The sequence below is a fragment of the Miniopterus schreibersii genome, assembly GCF_964146895.1.
Source record: "Miniopterus schreibersii genome assembly, chromosome: 6".
Classification (NCBI taxonomy): domain Eukaryota; kingdom Metazoa; phylum Chordata; class Mammalia; order Chiroptera; family Miniopteridae; genus Miniopterus; species Miniopterus schreibersii.
The window spans coordinates 37,277,425-37,295,210 of NC_138107.1; the positions used below are offsets into that span (position 1 = coordinate 37,277,425).

The 17,786-nt window shown below is 33.4% G+C and overlaps 1 long non-coding RNA gene across 1 annotated transcript in view; it reads right to left on the minus strand.

The window, feature by feature from the left end:
* Window positions 1-524: 524 nt before the first annotated feature.
* LOC308558480 overlaps window positions 525-17,786 on the minus strand; it is a 29,211-nt gene continuing 11,949 nt past the window's right edge. Inside the window, exons 2-6 of the long non-coding RNA XR_013999008.1 lie at window positions 9,216-9,433; window positions 7,145-7,295; window positions 5,725-5,786; window positions 3,649-3,780; window positions 525-1,985 (exon numbers count right to left, since the gene is read on the minus strand). This is a non-coding gene — a long non-coding RNA (uncharacterized lncRNA). The remainder of the gene's footprint in view (window positions 1,986-3,648; window positions 3,781-5,724; window positions 5,787-7,144; window positions 7,296-9,215; window positions 9,434-17,786) is intronic.

The following is a 17,786-nucleotide window of genomic DNA, read 5'->3' on the forward strand; positions in this document are numbered from 1 at the left end:
GAAAAATATGATTTTAGCAAAGGATGGTATGTATGAGTGAATAGGAGGAACAGCAAAAAACCAGAGTTTAATCCTAGAATAATTGCTTATACATTGTGACCTCAGCAAGCCATTTCCTGCTTTCTTCGTCTTTCAGACCTCCATAGCTTTTTCACAGTTTGTATGGTAACTAATGAATGCAAATTTCATAAAAGTTTTTTTAGATTGATTTAAGTAGGACTCAGACAACCAATACTAAAATTAAATGATTTCTGAATGATATAAAGATGACTGTATAATGTTGCTGAAGAATTTTAAATTTGGAAGGAAAGAAAAGCACATGATATGGATTAAGAAAATAGAATAGAGTGAAGTATTTAGGGTTTGTTTGTTTTTGGTTTGTTTTTAAAGTTTTTCTTCATATCTTAGAGGGCAATATCACATCTGAAAATTTGTGACTGGTAGTTTCATGAAAGAAAGAACGCTTAGAAGAGTTTTTTTGGGAGAACATTTTCCTGAATAGATAAGCATAATCATTGCCAATTAGCAATAAACTCATTTCACTATTGATTTTAATAAAAGAATGTACACATAGATGATACATAGTTCTGTGTGTATGTGTATGTCACAGACTAAGTGAGAATCTGGTTAAAGTACCAAATGTCTGCACTGACTATTACATATAAATATCAATACACATATATTGTATATATAAAAATTATAGTTTCAGGTGTTCACAAACCCATCAAAACTCATTTATTGAGGGGGCACAAGTATCCCTAGTTAACACTCCCCAGTGGAGCTTCCGGTGATGTATCTTTCCATGAAGACGGAATGAACTGTTACATTATTCTAGCACAATAAAAGTAGAAATATTTGCATCAGTATTTTTAAATTAAAGTTATGTAGTACACACATTTCTCTGCAAAAAAAAAAAAAAGTCATGTCAAATATTTATAAAGGCTGTCCTATTTTAGATTATACTGGGTTAGAAAGAGAGATTTCAGCAGTTTTGAGACTAAATGATTACAGAGTAGAGCAAGGCAGACCTAGGGAGCTAAATGTAGAGTTTTAGAACAATGATGTGGTTGATTGCAGGCATAAGTGAAAGATGAAGGAATGCCTAAGTGAATGTGTGAGTGAATGAGTGAGTGAATGAAATGAAAAGCCCCTCAGAGCCAGCCAAGGAAAATGGCAATGACACTGAGGTGGTCAGGGGGTTACTGGATATTTATGTCCAGGCAGCTGGGAATCCAAAGACAACAGCTGTGAATGAAGTATAACTCATCTTTTAGCTTCATCTATAAACTGAAAATATCTGTGCCTTTATGCCTTTTTGTAGCTGATGACTTTCTATTATTATTTTTTTATGAAACATACCTTCTCTTCAACAAACAACTTCCACACTTCATTCCACCTCCCCGCAATGCTACCTTCCTAATCAGGCTCAACCAATGAGGGATTTAAAACTTGGCCGGTCGTGAGGGGAAAAAGTCTCTCTTCTGTGAGACTGTGCCTGTAAGGGCTGGCTTTCGCCCAAGCCACAGGAACTTTAAACAGTCTGCTAGCTCAGTCGGCACAGACAGGTTCAAGCAGAGCGGGATGAAAGCTGCTACCAGAGTTTTAGTCCTTCAGGTGGCAGGAATCCTTGATGTTTTATGACTTATTCTCTTGAAGATGCTTCATCAATGTGTGGCAGCAAAGTGAAATATTGTTAAAATGCATGTGAATGATCCGCTGAAGACTGGAAGGTGGAAGAGCACCAGATAAACGATTCTGAACATGGGCGCTTATTCATATAGAGATGACTAGTCAGGTTATCAGACTGGTTCAGAGTCATGATCCTGATTTCAAACTTAATTCAACTCCAACATTTTCCAAAAACAGCCCTCATTTTCATTTTGACAGCATCAAATAGAATGAGGTCAGCTTTGTCCCTGCTTCTGACAGTTGCTGCCTATGTGACTTGTGACTTCTTTAGTGTCTTTGAGCATCAGTATCTTTATCTGTAAAATAGGAATAATTATTATACTGTATTTTTTAATAACTGCATAAATGAATATATGAATATGTAAATGAAGTCCCAGGGACACACAAAGGAACTGTTTAATTGTTAGTCATTTTATGAGTATTAATAGCACTGTGTCATTTTTATTGGCTTTCCTCACACATAGACAATAAGATCCTTTACCTTTTAAAATGCTCAATTGATTATGTAAAATATACGATTCACATTAGAACTTATATTCAGTACAAAATTTTAGAAAGTATTAATCTACATGTATCACACTGGTGAGATTTCTAGCTCAAACATTAAATTCACTAACTACACTTAAATGTTCTGATCATTTCTAGGGTTAGTCTTTATAGAGAACAAGATTCAGGTGTCTAAGTGTTGCACTTGAAGATGGAATAAAGATTTTTCCCTTCTCTTGAATCTTGAAACAAGGCACCGGAAAAAAACACATACAATGTGACATTTAGGACCCTGATTCGTTATGATGAGACAAGTATCTGACCTTTAATGAAAGCCTTCTTCACACATTCTTTCAAAACACTTCTTTTCCAAGATAAGGGTATTTTACTTTTCTTGTATATACACTGTCTACCTACTATCTCTCAACTCATCACATCCCATTGTTGAGACAAAAATGGAAATGAAACCACTTCCAAATTTTACTGTTGTCCACTTTGCTCTCTTGATACTGACTTTGGCCTGGCCACAGACAGGTGCCCTATCAGGTTATGTGAAGGACTCACCCTACTTTTATTTCTAAATTCTAAAAAATCAGAATGAAAGAAATCTCAGAAGTTTTGCGTAAGTGTACATGAGATTTTACTGAATAAGTGCTGTTTTGGAGTGATAGCTCAGTAAATCATCTCCTAGATAGTTTTTTAAATGGATAATTAGGTAGCATCATTCATATGTAATATGAATATACTGAATTGCTTCAAATGTATGACTGGGACAAACTTGTCAGGAAAAAGTATGTAAAAATAGAGTTATGGAAGATAGACTTTAGAAGGTAATTTGTAACTTGTCGAGATGATAAAGGGGCCTTTAAAATAATCTGGAGACAGTTTTAACAATGTAATTACTCTATAATCACTGTGTTCCTTCTGTTTCATTTATGTTTCAATTTCTGCACTTCTCTTTCAGCTCCCTTTCTAACTCAGGTTGCATTCACATTTCTTTTTTATGTTAAGTCTGAGTATACTGGTTATAAAAGAAAATGACATTTGTTTCCTTAGGCTGCTTCAAGCAGTTAAAAGATGTTCTGGAAGATATTGGTGAGTTTGGACAGGGCTTGAGCATATTTTATGCAGTGAAAAATCTTTGCACGTTTGTGAATCTGTAGTTAACTTTGAACTCCCCAAACTGAATCACATTGAGTAGTTGTTGGAAGTTGGAAAAGACTGTTTAAAACAATAGTGCAACCCAGTCACTATGTACTTTAAAGGCAAGCAGCTTTGCCGTCTTCTCACTGATTTAAGTTTAATTCACCAGGTTCATGGGACAGCTGACTAGATGTGATGGAAACTAGCCATAGTCTATCACTTTAAAACCCCAAGTTTGCATCATTTTATAATGTTTGCCGCATTCTTTTCCCCTACAACACCCTCCTAACCGTAACTACTAATAGAAACAATTTTGAAACAAATCGTCACCTTATCAAGGTCTCCTCTATGGCCCCCTCTCACGCGGCTCTCCGTTTGCTGGGTGAACTTGTCCTGTGACTGTGGTTTGCAGGGTCAGTGACTGAAGGCTTCAGAAGTGGAGTGGAAGATTCGGGAACCACACTGTTTACGAAAAGAAAAAGAAAGAAAAGTTGGCCACTGTTGACACTTATTCAAGTTGGCTTTATGATGTCTTTAGAACAAGGAACTGATGCTCACACCTGCGTTCCAGCGAGTGGAAGGCAGGGTGCAGGGTGCATACAGTTACTCAATTGCAGAACTTCATTTTTTTTTTCTGAATCACTAGATCAAATGAAAAAAAATGATCTAAAATAGGATAAGGGGATGGAAAAGCTTCATAGTTTGGGATTCTGTGATTGTGAAACTTAAATTCCTAAAGAAAGGGAGTTATTATTAGCTTTAAAAGGATCATTAGTACTTTTAAAAATTTCGTTTGTAATTTACAAGAGGACTTTAAAACATTTCTTATTTGACTGTTCTTGCTGCACAGGCTCTATTGAATTGTGCACAGTGACGGTCCTGAAATGTAAACTGTGGAGAAGCATTCAGCATGTGAGAGGATTCACTTTCTACACACAGCAAACACTGACACTCAGCACAGAGGTAGTAAGCACCACCCAGGGCCAATCCAAGATTATTATCCAGAGGTAGAAAAACCTAAAATAATATTTTTGTTTTTCAAAATGTGGGTTTTCTTTTCTTCTCTGAGCCTCCCATCTCATCTTTGGACAGGGGAGGGAATCAGTGTCTACAGACCACAGGATTAATTAATGGATTTTTATAAAAAGTTTATGTAAACACTTTCAGGTTTTTATAAGGGAAATACTATTGACTTGTGTTGCAGCCTTTGGCCAATAATGTGAAATGACTTCTTGGTTATGGTGTTAAAGGAATTGGAAAATCCAAAAATTTTCATGGAAAATTGAGGTTTCTTTCTGAGGTAAAGGTTGGCTTTGTGTTAAAATACGTTTCCTTTCTACTGAGTTTGGGGGATGAGCTAATGTAATGATAATAAGGCAAGGAAGTTTCTAAAGGAGTTACAAGCTGGAATTCAGAAAGTGTGACTCACACTTTAGGTTACTCATTGCTCTACAATATGCTGGATGTCCTGGGCTCTTGTAGGAAGCAATAGTTATATACATGTTAAAATCTGGATTAGAGGTTGAATGTAAATACACTTAATTAGTTGAATAACAATTTCTATAAATTACTCAATGTGTCCCTATTAACCAAAAAATTACCTTACCTCCTTGTTTCCTAAGATCTCAAAGTAGTTACATATAAATTTTCTTATATATTATAGTGAAAGTATTTCTGTAGAGTAGTACTTTTGATATTAGTTTTACTTTTAAAAATTGAAGGATCACAATTTAATGGCTAAGTTCCCAGAAATTAAAGCTGATGCATTAAAGTTAATTGGGGTATCATCTTCCCCTGGAGTAGAGGTATACAGAGCAGAGGGTCTAATTTTTTCCAAAATTAACTTTTTACTGATTTAACTTTTGCCTTCCTTTCTTAATTATTTGTCTTCTATCTTTGGAGTCAGAGTTAAAAGAACAGTAATTAATTTGTTCCTTTCATGTGCTAGGTAATAAAACAACCTGAAAAGTACTCTGTGCTCATACTGCTATTTGACTCGGCCATTACAGCACCAATTCTTAGATGTTTTTATAGCCAGTCCCCAAGACCTTCCAAACCAAGTGGATAAATCTTCAATAAATTGTTTGACATTTTCAAGTGCTAAAATAGTTCAAATAGTTTCCTATATCCTGTGTCCCTCCTCAGTTTATTTCACATCTGTGTTTGCCACTAATTAATACCATCACTTTTTTTATCATTCTTCAAATATAGAGGCTTTAAAAAATATTTTCCTCTAAGAAATATCTGTTATACAGATTTTTTATTGCTATTAAGGTTAATTTGACTGCCTTGTTATATATTTTTTTCCTAGAGTAAGAAAATTTTGAGGTCTTTAGGAAATGACTACAAAGTGAAGTTGTATTTATATTTAGAGCAAGGTAACAGACATTTGTCTTATTTACTTACATAAACATGATTTTAATGATTATAGTTTCCTTTTGAATTTTGCACACATTTGATCCAAAATGCTAAAACAAAAAGCAAGAAATAAAGTTTAATTTAAAAATTATTTAAAAGAATTATATTGTGAAGAGTTATGCCATTTATTCTGCTTTTTCTCCTTTTATTCACCTTATTTTCACGTGTATAATAAAGCTTTTTTTTAACAGGAGCCCCTATAATCCCTATAATGATTCTCTCATTACTCATATATAATATATTCTACATATAATGTCACACACACAGACAATGTCCATCCTGAAAAGTTCCCAATCCACTGGTAACTGTAGAGTCCTAAACATAAGCAGGGGATGCCTTACACGTGGTACCAAAGATAAAGACAGACCCACACTAAGAGTTCCAAGATTATGAATCAAAACTTTAGAAATATATAAGAAAACACAGATGAAGGCAAAAAAATGAAAGGGACTAGTAACTTTCAATAGCTTTCTTTTATATTTACATAGTGTCAGCTTTTGAAATGTGTACTGCAGAAAATAGGGCACAAAAGCAATACCTCTTCCTTCTATTTTCCTTCTACCCTCAAACATTTTGGAAGTCTGAGTCAGCCAACAATTGGAAATGAAAGTCATACAAGAATTGCAATAGTAATAGGAAAAATAATATATATTTTTGCAAAACATTACTTTTCATTCCAGCAGGAGAAAATATGCGTGGCTATTTATCTTGGTTTTGCTGCTCCTTTGCACTGTTCAGTATGGGCTGGCTGTCTGGAGGGCTTTCCACAGTCGTTTACAAGAGCTTCACTATTCGTTAGGGCAATAAGGAGATGCTTTTGAGTGTGTTGAGTTAAAAGCTCCATTTAGTCTTTCACTCAATCTGCTTATGTAACTTAAATATTTTTAGTGCCCAGGAGTTCAAAGCAGCTAATATGTTGTGTTTCAGAATGACAAATAGAACACACTAAAAACAGCATTAGAATGTTTTCCTAAGCAAGTTTCAGGGAAATGTGTGGTGCTCTGAATGGAACTCCACATAGCATTTTGGCCATGGAGCATTTCCTTCCTTGTGCTCAGGCCTGAATGAGTCATTGTGCCTGGCCTTCCCTGCTCCCCAATAGGTCTGGGCCTGACCATGAACAAGCAGCAAGCAGACGCTGAATTCATATGTGGCTCCCAAGTGACAGAAAGGAAATATTCCTTCTGGTAATTTATTGATGAGCTAAGTCCAGACGTAGATGCCAGTTTCACTGAATAGAGCATCTTCGCAGCTTGGCTCTCATCCTGAAGGACAGCCAAGGAATTCCTACCAGTAGTTAACAAGAGAACACAGTCTCTTATGAGGTACGAGATATGAATAACTTTGTAGAATTAATCCATTCTACAGAACATATTAAGAGGCATTTTTACTATATACTGACCCTTACCAGGAAACTATTTGAGATATTGTAATATGTCGATAGCATTATAGCTTTATTTCATTTCCAGAGGCATATGATTCATGAAAACCTTATTAGTGGAAAATATCAGTCTTGACTCATTTGTTAATGTGATCAGTTGTGACACAAGAAGTCCTATCTGGAGAAAGAAAGAAATGTTCTATTAGTTCACTGCATTCAGCAGATGCTACCTTAGGAGGGATGCGGGGGGGTGGGAAAGGGACATTTGTAATACTTTCAACAATAACGATAAGTTAAAAAAAAGAATAAAAAAGAACTTTTTTTAATATTGAATTTTATTCAAATATGTTAATATCTTAATTAGAATAAAAGAGTTACAAAATGCAAGGCCAAAGCTGTTTTTAATCATCTGAAATGCAAAGAATACCTGTAACTCAGTTGATCTTCACATAAATGTTGAACTCTGTGGAAGGCTCATTGAGTACGACTGTCGTTGAGAGAACACTAAAAGACCTTAGTGATCACGTGTTATATTTTCTCTCACAACAACATCCTGAAATATAGATTCTTTTCGAATCTTGAATAAATCTCTGCGAGCTTTAATTCAAAAAGTTCCTGGTTATAAGCCATGAATTAAGTTTGATTTAGTCAAACAATTAATATAGGTTGAGAAAATGTATGTTTATCCCGGGAGAATATATGTGACACTAACATTTAATAAATCAGTTTTAGGGCCAGTTTTGAAAGCATATGCCTATTCTCAAGAAACGTATGCTTTCTGTGTTTTAATTATTTAATGCATTCAGTTTTTCTTTACTCCTTTACATTCTTCCTCTTCTTTCTGTTTTGATAACTCCCTACATAAGACCATTTTGCATTCTAACACAGTGAAGTAACACTTTTCTCTGTCCATATCTTCCTCCAAATTCAGAAATACAAAGTAGCATATATAGGGTCTTCCCCCCAAATGGATACACACACTTTGAATAATTATAAAGGCATAGTTTATTAAAATGCATTTCATTTTCAAAATTGAGCTATTAGCTTTAAAGTGTGTATCCATTTCTGGGGGACACCCTGTATAAGGAAGGTTTTGGTCATTAATTACAAAATGGGATGATTGAATATACCTTTCTTCATCTTATCTTCTCATAGATGCATTGTAAAAACCTTTCACATTAGCTTGTTTATCTCATTTATTTTTTAATAAATGCAGAAGATTTCATGGGTTAGCTGTGCCTTAATTTATTATCCATTTCTATATTAATGTGCATTCACTTTTGTTCTAATTTCTCTTTATCTGTTACAAGGTAAGCATAGTTATGTAAAGGAAGTTTTACTTATTGATGCTTTTATTCCTAGGAATGGAATTTCTTGGTCTAAGACCTAATCTATTTTGGTCTTAGAGATATTGTCAGACTTCTTTCCAAAACAGGCTGTAACACTTTACATTTCCATCAGCCATATGTGAAAACTACCCTTTCCCCATAAGCCATGAGAAGAACATAAGAAGGCAATAGAGCAATATATTTGAGTACTGAGAAAAGTAGTTAACACAATAATCCTGTATTCATCTGACTATCACTTCAAGACCAAGGGTGAAGTAAAGGTACTTTCAACATACAAGTATTTAGAAGGCTTACCCATGTATAATTTGTCTAAAATGTCACTAGAAAATGCACTGTAGTGGAAAGAAAAATAAATCCAAGATACATAATGGGATACAAGAGGCAACATGAAGCTATTAATATTTTTAAAAACATAGGCAGAAGGATTATATGACATAAGGTTATCATTTTTAACTGCAATGTAGATTTTCATCATAGAATCATTCATATGTACATATGTAAAGTATATATAAATTATCTAAGAGTGAAAGTTCACTCTTAAAATTTAAAATTGAATCACACCTTGAGCATGTCAAAAAAACAAATAAATAAAAACCTGAACAGTCATTTGTTCTTTATAACTTTAGTCCAAATTCCTGTGAAGATTTTAATATCCTAAAAATCTCTGTCCTTTAATTACCTTCTCTACTGCTAATTTAATGTATAATATGTTTCTTATAAATTGAAACACAGGTGTACTTCTTACATACCTTTTACTTCCAACACTTTAAATTAGTTCCTTTGCTTAAAGTGTTTCCTTTCCTAGAAATTTATTTTCCTGCATTTCTCAGCTCCAACTTGTACTTCTCTCCAAGCTTCAGAATAGGTGACACCTTCTCCATGAGCCATGATTTGATCTCCCAGGTAGAAGTTTTCTCTCCCTCTTCTGGAATATTACTTCATTTATGGAGGGCTTCACCTACAGTGTCTCATCAACAAGACAAATAAAGGCTGTAATAATTTTCTTATTTTAGAGCTGAAGAAACTGAGTCTGATAGAGGTTAAGAACTCTGTCCGTCTGGCTGGACATAGCTCAGTGGTTGAGCATCGACCAAGGATCCAGGAGATCACAGTTTGATTCCTGGTCAGGGCACATGCTCGGGTTGCAGGCTTGGTCCCCAGTTGGGGGTGTGCAGGGGGCAGCCGATCAATGAAGACTCTCATCATTGATGTTTCTATCTCTCTCTCCCTCTCCCTTCCTCTCTCTGAAATCAATGGAGATATACTAAAAAAAAAAAAAAAAAAAATTGCATGGAAATGCCCAAAGCACACGTTGCTTATTTCTGTAGCACTTAATATGCTTTAGTAACACACTGTGCATCACGAATCAGGATTTAGTCTAAGGAGGATATCTCTTTGGTATCACCTAAGGAAATTTAGTTACTGGACAACAAAAAGACCTTGTTAATAAGGCCTGTAGAGTAGGCCCACACCTAGACTCTGGCCATAGGCATGTTAGAAGACTTTATTAAGAGTGTACAATAGCTTCTGAGTTTCTCCTTTGTCTCTGAATCACCAACTTTCAGTAACCCAATTTAAATTTAACAACTGACATTCCTGTACTTAATTTACTTTTTCTCCAAAATATTTGTTCTTATATAATTTTTTTCTATTTTAGTTGGAAAATTCTATTGAAGATAGTAATATTCCATGTTAACACATAGGAAAGTAATACATAGTCAGTTGTACATAAAATAGCAAAAATATGACCAGAGAAAAGATATCATTTTTCTATAGCATCCATTCAACTTTGGTTTACCTTATGTGTGAGCAAGCCACTTCCATCACACTGAATCAATAATATAATGAGGTAGATTCATCATTAAGCTTCATTAGGAGCTTAAAATATTGGGAAATTTTAAAAGGGGGATGCCATTCTAAAGAAAGGAGAGAAAGAATTATGACAAGAAAATTGTATTCTTGATATAATATAACAAGGATTCTGTACAACAGAATTTAGTGGGAAGATAATGAACAGAAACAAGTAAGAGGGGAAAAACAGCACGATTTACTTGCTTGATGACTTTGAGAGATGAAAAAAGATCATTTTGAGGAACCCAAAATACTGAAATTCAAGTATAATTGTGTGTATGGTTAAAAAATAATAATAAATTTGAGAATCTATGTAAATGGAAGGTGTTGATGAGATATTCATATACAGACATTGTAGACGATCATCTAAGATCATACGTATGCAGATGCCAGCTAAAACCTGGAGTTGTAATCGTGCTCCATGGAAAATGATAAATGCACTCATGCTCAATGGAGAACCAATAACTTACTCTGGTTCATTTAATTTTCACTAGAAATCAGGAATGGGCATTCACTCATTAATGAGAGTTCCTGCAATGGCAGCCAATTAAATATCTTTACAACTTCATGACAAAATCCCTTCAGTGGTCCTGACATTTGAGTCACTCAAACAGTAAACATTTTGTTTACATCTCATATCTCTCATTCTTAACTTTGCACAATGGCAAGTTACTTTCTGAATATTTTTGACCTCTCTTTGCTAGTATGATCATTTGTGATACAATAGTTTTAAATAGCCTTTAAAACTATGGTAAAATGTTTGCATAAATAGCCTTCTGTCTTCACCCTTATAGTCTTGACTCATTGTCCAAGTTACTTAGGTCAATGCTTTTTCCCCACATCCTCTTCAATGATGTTATTTCATATATTTATAATAAAAGTAGATTATTTTATCAGAGTCTGCATTCCATGCTGGAGTTCCCTGACCTCCTAGTTGATTTTTTTAAAAATTTTGTATATGTTAAGGTTCGCTTCATACTATAAAGCTCTATGGGTTTTAACAAATGCCTAGTGTTGTGTGCTACTACAACCACACAGAGTATTTCATAGTTCTTTAAAAAAATCCCTTATACTTTATTTATTCAACACTACTCCTGACACTGCCCCCCTTTGTGATCACTGATCTGTTTCTATCTACCATTTACCTTTTCCAATATATCAAGTAAAATGAGTCATGTAGTGTGTAGCTTTTTCAGACTGGGCTCTTTCACTTGACAATATGCATTTAAGATTAATCCAGCCCTAGCCGAGCGGTTCAATTGGTTGGGGCATTGCCCCATGCAACAAAAGCTTGCAGGTCCGATCCCAGTCAGGGTGCATACAGGAGGTAACGATCAATATTTCTTTCACATTGATGTTTCTCTCTCTCTCGCCGTCTCTCTCTTCCTCACTCTTTCTCTCTCTCTCTAAAATCAATAAAAACCAAAACAAGATTTACCCATATTGTTACATGGCTGGATAGCTTATTCTTTTTATTATTGAATAGTATTCCACTGTGTGAATGTATCACAGGTTATTTGTACATTCACCTATTGAAGGGCAACTTCATTACTCCCAGTTTGTGGCAATTATAAATAAAGTTATATACTTTTGTGTGCAAGATTTTGTGTTGACATAAATTTTCATATCAGTTGAGTAAATTTCTAGAAGCGTGATTACTGAATCATGAGATAGTATTATCTTTAGTTTCATAAGAAGCTTCCAACTGTCTTCCAAGGCTGTGTAGCATTTTGCATCCCCACTAGTATTAAGTGAGAGGTGTTGCTCCTCCACATCAGCAATCAGTACTGTCAGGTATGAGAATTTAGGCATTCTATTAGGCGTGCAGTCATATCTCGTTTTAATTTCCATTCTCTAGTGACAAATTATGATAAGCATTTTGTCATGTTTATTTGCCACTAGTATATATTTCTGGATGAGTTACTCATTCAGATCCTATGCCTACCTTCTCATTTGTTTGACCCTCAAACAGTTGACCCTCAAACAACATGGATTTGAATTGGGAGGGGTCCACTTATACACACATTTTTTTCAATAAATACTGCAAATGTATTGTCTCTTCTTCATGATTTTCTTAATAACATTTTCTTTTCTCTTGCTTGCTTTACTGTAAGACAGTGTATAATACATATAACATAAAACATGTGTTAATCAACTCTTTTAGTTATGAGTAAGGCTTCCGTAACAGTAGACGATTAGTAGTTAAGTTTTGGGGAGGAATTAATGCTAATTTTCAACTGAAATTAAGTGTCAGCCCATCTTACCCCTGCATTGTTCAAGGGTCAATCATACTTTTTCTTACTGTTTTAAAATTTTTTTGTATGTTTTGATTATAAGTGCTTTCAGATGTATATTTTGCAAATATTTTTTTCCCAATTGGCTTGATCATTCTATTACTGGTATCTTTCACAGAGCAGATGTTTCCAATTTTACAAAGCCCAGTGTATGTTTTTTCTTTCATGGATTGTGCTTTGGGTGTTGTATTTAAAAACTCAACACCAAAAACCAGGTAATATGGACTTTTGTTCATGTTCTTTCCTAAAATTCTTAGTTTTGCATTTAGATCTATGATCAATTTTGAGTTAATTTTTGTGGAAGGTGGAAGGTCTATGTATAGATTCAAAGTTTCACTTATGAATTTCCAACATTCTAGCACCATTTATTGAAAAAGTGATTCTCCATTAAATTATCTTTGTGCCTTTATAAAAAAAAAATTAGGTGACTATATTTGTGTGAGTCTGTTTCTGGGCTTTCAATTCTTTTCTATAGATCTATGTGTTTATTCTTGTATTAATACCACACAATCTTGCTTACTGTACCTATTCCAGTTGTCTATTTATCCTTGTGAGAGTTTTGATATTTTGTGTTTTTCAAGGAATAAGTTCATTTTCATCTAATTTATCAAATTTGCAGGTATAGAGTTGTTGATAGTATTCTTTTATTATCATTTTAATGTTCATCAAATCAAGAGTAATAACCCTTCTTTCATTTCTGATATGAGTAATTGTGCCCTTTCTTTTTTTCTCAGTTAGCTTGGCTAGAGATTTATTAATGTTATTGATCTTTTTCAAAGAACTAACTTTTGGTTTTATTTGTATCTGTTGTTTTCCTGGTTTTTATTTTCTTCTTTTACATCTAACTTTTATTTTTATTCTTTTTCCCTGCTTTAGTCTTAATTTTCTCTTCATTTTTTACCTTCTTAAGGTGGAAACTTAGGTTATCAATTTTTAGACCTTTTAATTTTTCTATTACATAAAGTCAATACTATAAATTTTCTTCCAAAAACTGATTTAACTGCATCCCACACATTTTGGTAAGTTGTGTTTTCATTTTCATTTAATTCAAAATAGTTTTCAAATTTCTCTTGTAATTTCTTCTTTGGCTTATAAGTTATATAAAAATGTACTATTTAATTGCCAAATATTTGGAGATCTTCCAGATATCCTTCTATAATACATTTCTAGTTTAATTCTCTTAAAATCTTATAACATACTTTGATTTTTATTCTTTTTAAATTTTTAAAGTATGTTTTATGTGTCAGAATGTGATCTTTCATAGTGAATATTCCATGACAACTTGATAAGGATTCATACCCTGTGTTATTGTTGGACAGACTATTCTATAAACGTCAATTAGATCAAATTAATTGATGGTGCAGGTCATTGGCATCTTTAACTGATTTCACTCTACAGTGCCTATCAATTACTAACAGAGAGGTTTGGAAGGCTCCAACCAACATAATGAATTTGTTAACTCCTCCTTGCAATTCTATCAGTTTTTTGCCTCACATAGGTTAGTTATATAAAATATTTTAAATTATCAAAATATTTTTTTAAAACCTTGATCTAGTAGCATTTCATAAACAGGATGTCAGTGCACTGCTACTATAGTTGGAGATAGCGATTTTCATTCATATTTTTGTTACCACTATCTTACATATTTAAAAAAGTTTATGGGTTTTCTCCATTATAAAGTCTTCACATTTTTAAAAATTCAGAACTTTATTTGTTAAATACGATATATTACATATCAAAAAGAAAACATGATAGTAGTTCCCTTGAGCAACAGTTCTGAGATACAACACAGCTATTTATAACTGAATTCCTTTCAGAAGTTTAATAAATCCATATAGATATTGTGGAAGAATAGATTTATACCTTTTGTGTTGAAATATAATGATTGGGGTGGTAAAATGACATACTTATGAGAAGTGAAGGATAATTAAAATATTCAAGCTAAAGATGTAAATGTCAATCTGACATTTTCCTTCCCATTTCTTTATCTTTTTTAGGTTTGTGAAGATGTTTTTATTAATCTACTGTCTTTTTATCACCTGTATAGGTGATAGTTCACCAGTTCAAATTCAAATGTATTCCATGATCTGCTCATGTCCTGCAAATGTGACCTTCAAATATCACTAATCTCCTAATGAAGGAGATAATGGGAAAACAGAATATCACCAGAAAATATTTTGAGAAAAACATCATTTGCAAGTTAGTATTTTAAAATGAAATGTCATCAGTGTTAAAATGAACTCTAACTTTCAAGGATGACTGATCTACAGTTAAAAACAATAACAAGAACCTTCAATAAAATTAGTGAATTGGTTGTTTGCACATTTTCAAAACAAAATGTAAATCTGAGCAATCTGAGAGAATTATCAAAAACATTTTTTCTCCCCTATTGAACTGTATAGTTCTCTAACCAGAATATGATTCCTTGTACTAGTCTTTTTTCAATGTTGGTCCTGTTTTCCATCTTATTTCTTTATACCTAAGGAAGTGGGGTTGCATTTCTTTCATGAAGCAGAATTAGTAACAAACTGTCTCAAAGATATCTCACATATAATTTATTGTTATTCACATTACAAATATAGAATTATAATGGTATAAAATCAAATTTATTTATCCCGAGTATTACAATTCTGAAAAGCTTCCACTGAACAAAAATACAATCACTTAAGTAAGAGTAGTTTTATAAACTGAAGGAAAGAAATGACTCTAAATTATTTCTGAAGACAAAAAACTTTCAAGATTTTTTTGTTTGTATGCTTGTTTTGGTCTGGATGATCTGCAGTAGGTTTGTTTGAAGGCTGAATCATTCTAGGAGATAACTTACTATCATGTTCATATTGTAGGGTTGGGTGAAAGAGAAAAGGTCCTTGATGAATAAACTTTCTAATTGCTACTTAATAATGTGGTGTTCTAGAAAAGTTCCTTGGTAGAAAGCATTCATGAAGTTGTCCATACATGCTTTCTTTTTTTCTTTTATTAATTTTAATTTTTTATACAAGCTTTCTTGTATTGCAAAAGAAAAGAAGATCATCATCTCATGAACTTTCCTGTTAGATCAACTGTAACCAACAACCTTAGGTTGGAGAAAGAGGTAGAGAAATAAATCCTGGAAGCCAAGGTGAGAACCTGGAGGACCAGAGGAAAGTTGACACTTGGTGAAGGATCATATGGGCAATGATCTCTGACATAAAACCCACTTGTGATTTTGAATTATGTTATAACAACTATCCTTCTTGTAATCCCATACACCATTATTCTAGTTCTGAATTTTTAAATTTCTGTCACTCATGGATTTTTCTATAAAATCTACTCTAAGAAATTTGGTATAAAAAAAACATACCTCAAATTAATAAAGGCCATAAATGACAAACCCATAGCTAATATCATACTCAATAGTGAAAAGCTGAATGCTTTTCTTTTATAGTTAGTTGGTAGCTGAGTGAAAATATCTGCTCAAAAACAAGAAAACCATTAATATACCAAATGATTGCTGCTCATAATATTACTTCTCTTTGAAAGCTGCAGTGATGATAAATGAGACTACAGATTTTTTAAAAATCATGGTTGGAACCTTGTACATTGTGCATATTATGGTCAAGGTTTGGTTTTCCCAAATTGATGACCAGTTGTTCCAATACCATTTGTTGTATGCAGTTATTGATCTGGGAAATGATTTCTCAAAATATATCAATAAGGAAAAGCAAAAGCAGTTCACTTTTACATGGGAATGTCAAAAACATACACTCATTGTCTTGACACAAGACCATGTAAAATTTGCTCTCTGTAAAACAATAGTCTTGAGGGATTTTTGTTTTGACACTTGGCAGAATGCTGTAATGATTCATTATGTGGATTGCACTTTGTGTACATGAATGTATAGTGAATAAGAAGTGAAATAAATAGATATGCTATTAGGTATAATACTTTTCTCCCATGACAATGTATTTCAGAGTAATTTCAAATATTGAAATAAAACCTAAAAATAATTTACATTCAGCCTAGATGGAGTCTAGACATTTCTTAAATCTTTAGAAACCCTTTATGGTTGTTTTAAGTTGGAAATCAAATACATAAATAGTTTTAAAGGGGAATGTTTCTGAAAAAATAATAGTTTTATGAGTAAAGAATAAATTTAATTTTTAAACACTCATAATTTCTTTTTTTGTTGTTTTAAAAAATATATATTTTATTGATTTTAGAGAGAGTATGGGAGAGGGAGAGAGAGATAGAAACATCAATGATGAGAGAGAACCACTGATCCGCTGCCTCCTGCATGCCCCCTATTGGGGATCAAACCCACAACCCAGGCATGTGTCCTGACGGGGAATCAAACCATGATCTCCTGGATCATAGGTCGATGCTTATGCACTAAGCCATGCTGGCAGGGCTATTTTTTCTTTTTTTCTTTTTTACTGGCAAGTGACTACATAGGTTAACAAATAAGATAAAATACTTTTCCTGCCAAAGTCTCAAAAATTTGTATGCTAAAGTCCAGTATATTTAACAACTTATTTGAAAAAGATTAGGGAGAACTACCTGACATATTAGTCTATATTTTTGCATGAATAAAAGTTTATCACTGGTTACAATGACCCTTCCATTTGTGAAGTCTGAATTGCATGTAATCATAAGGTTTGCGTCACAAATATGACCTTTCTGTCATCTGGCAGAAGAAACCTGATTATTTTTAGCAGTTTCAAATATCAAGAGCTTCATGGTTTTCTTTTCAAATCCAAACAATAATAACATACCTTTAAAAGAAAAAAAAAACCAATTCATTTATATTTGACCAATAACAACATACGATGTCCCACTGTCTCTTTTACTGTGTTAAGCTTTTTTTAAAAAAAGTATATGTTAAACAAAAGCAAGCAAGTTACTTGGAACTTGTATTTGACATTCTGCCAGGCAAAACAAGTGGTTTACTTTGAGTTCCCTCCCTTCAATATCATGCCATCTCAGTGAAAATTCTTTCTCTCTGATCACAGGAAGATCAAAAAGCAGAGGGCTTTTAAGGACATACGTAAGGTAATGAGCTTTGTTGGCAGCTCTTTGCTCTTTGTCTACTTTCTCCATTAGAGCACTCAGAGTTGGGACATCTTTCTTGGCAGCCCTAAGGGACATGTCTACTTCATTGACCACAGGTTTATTTCTATTAATTTTCCACTTGGATAG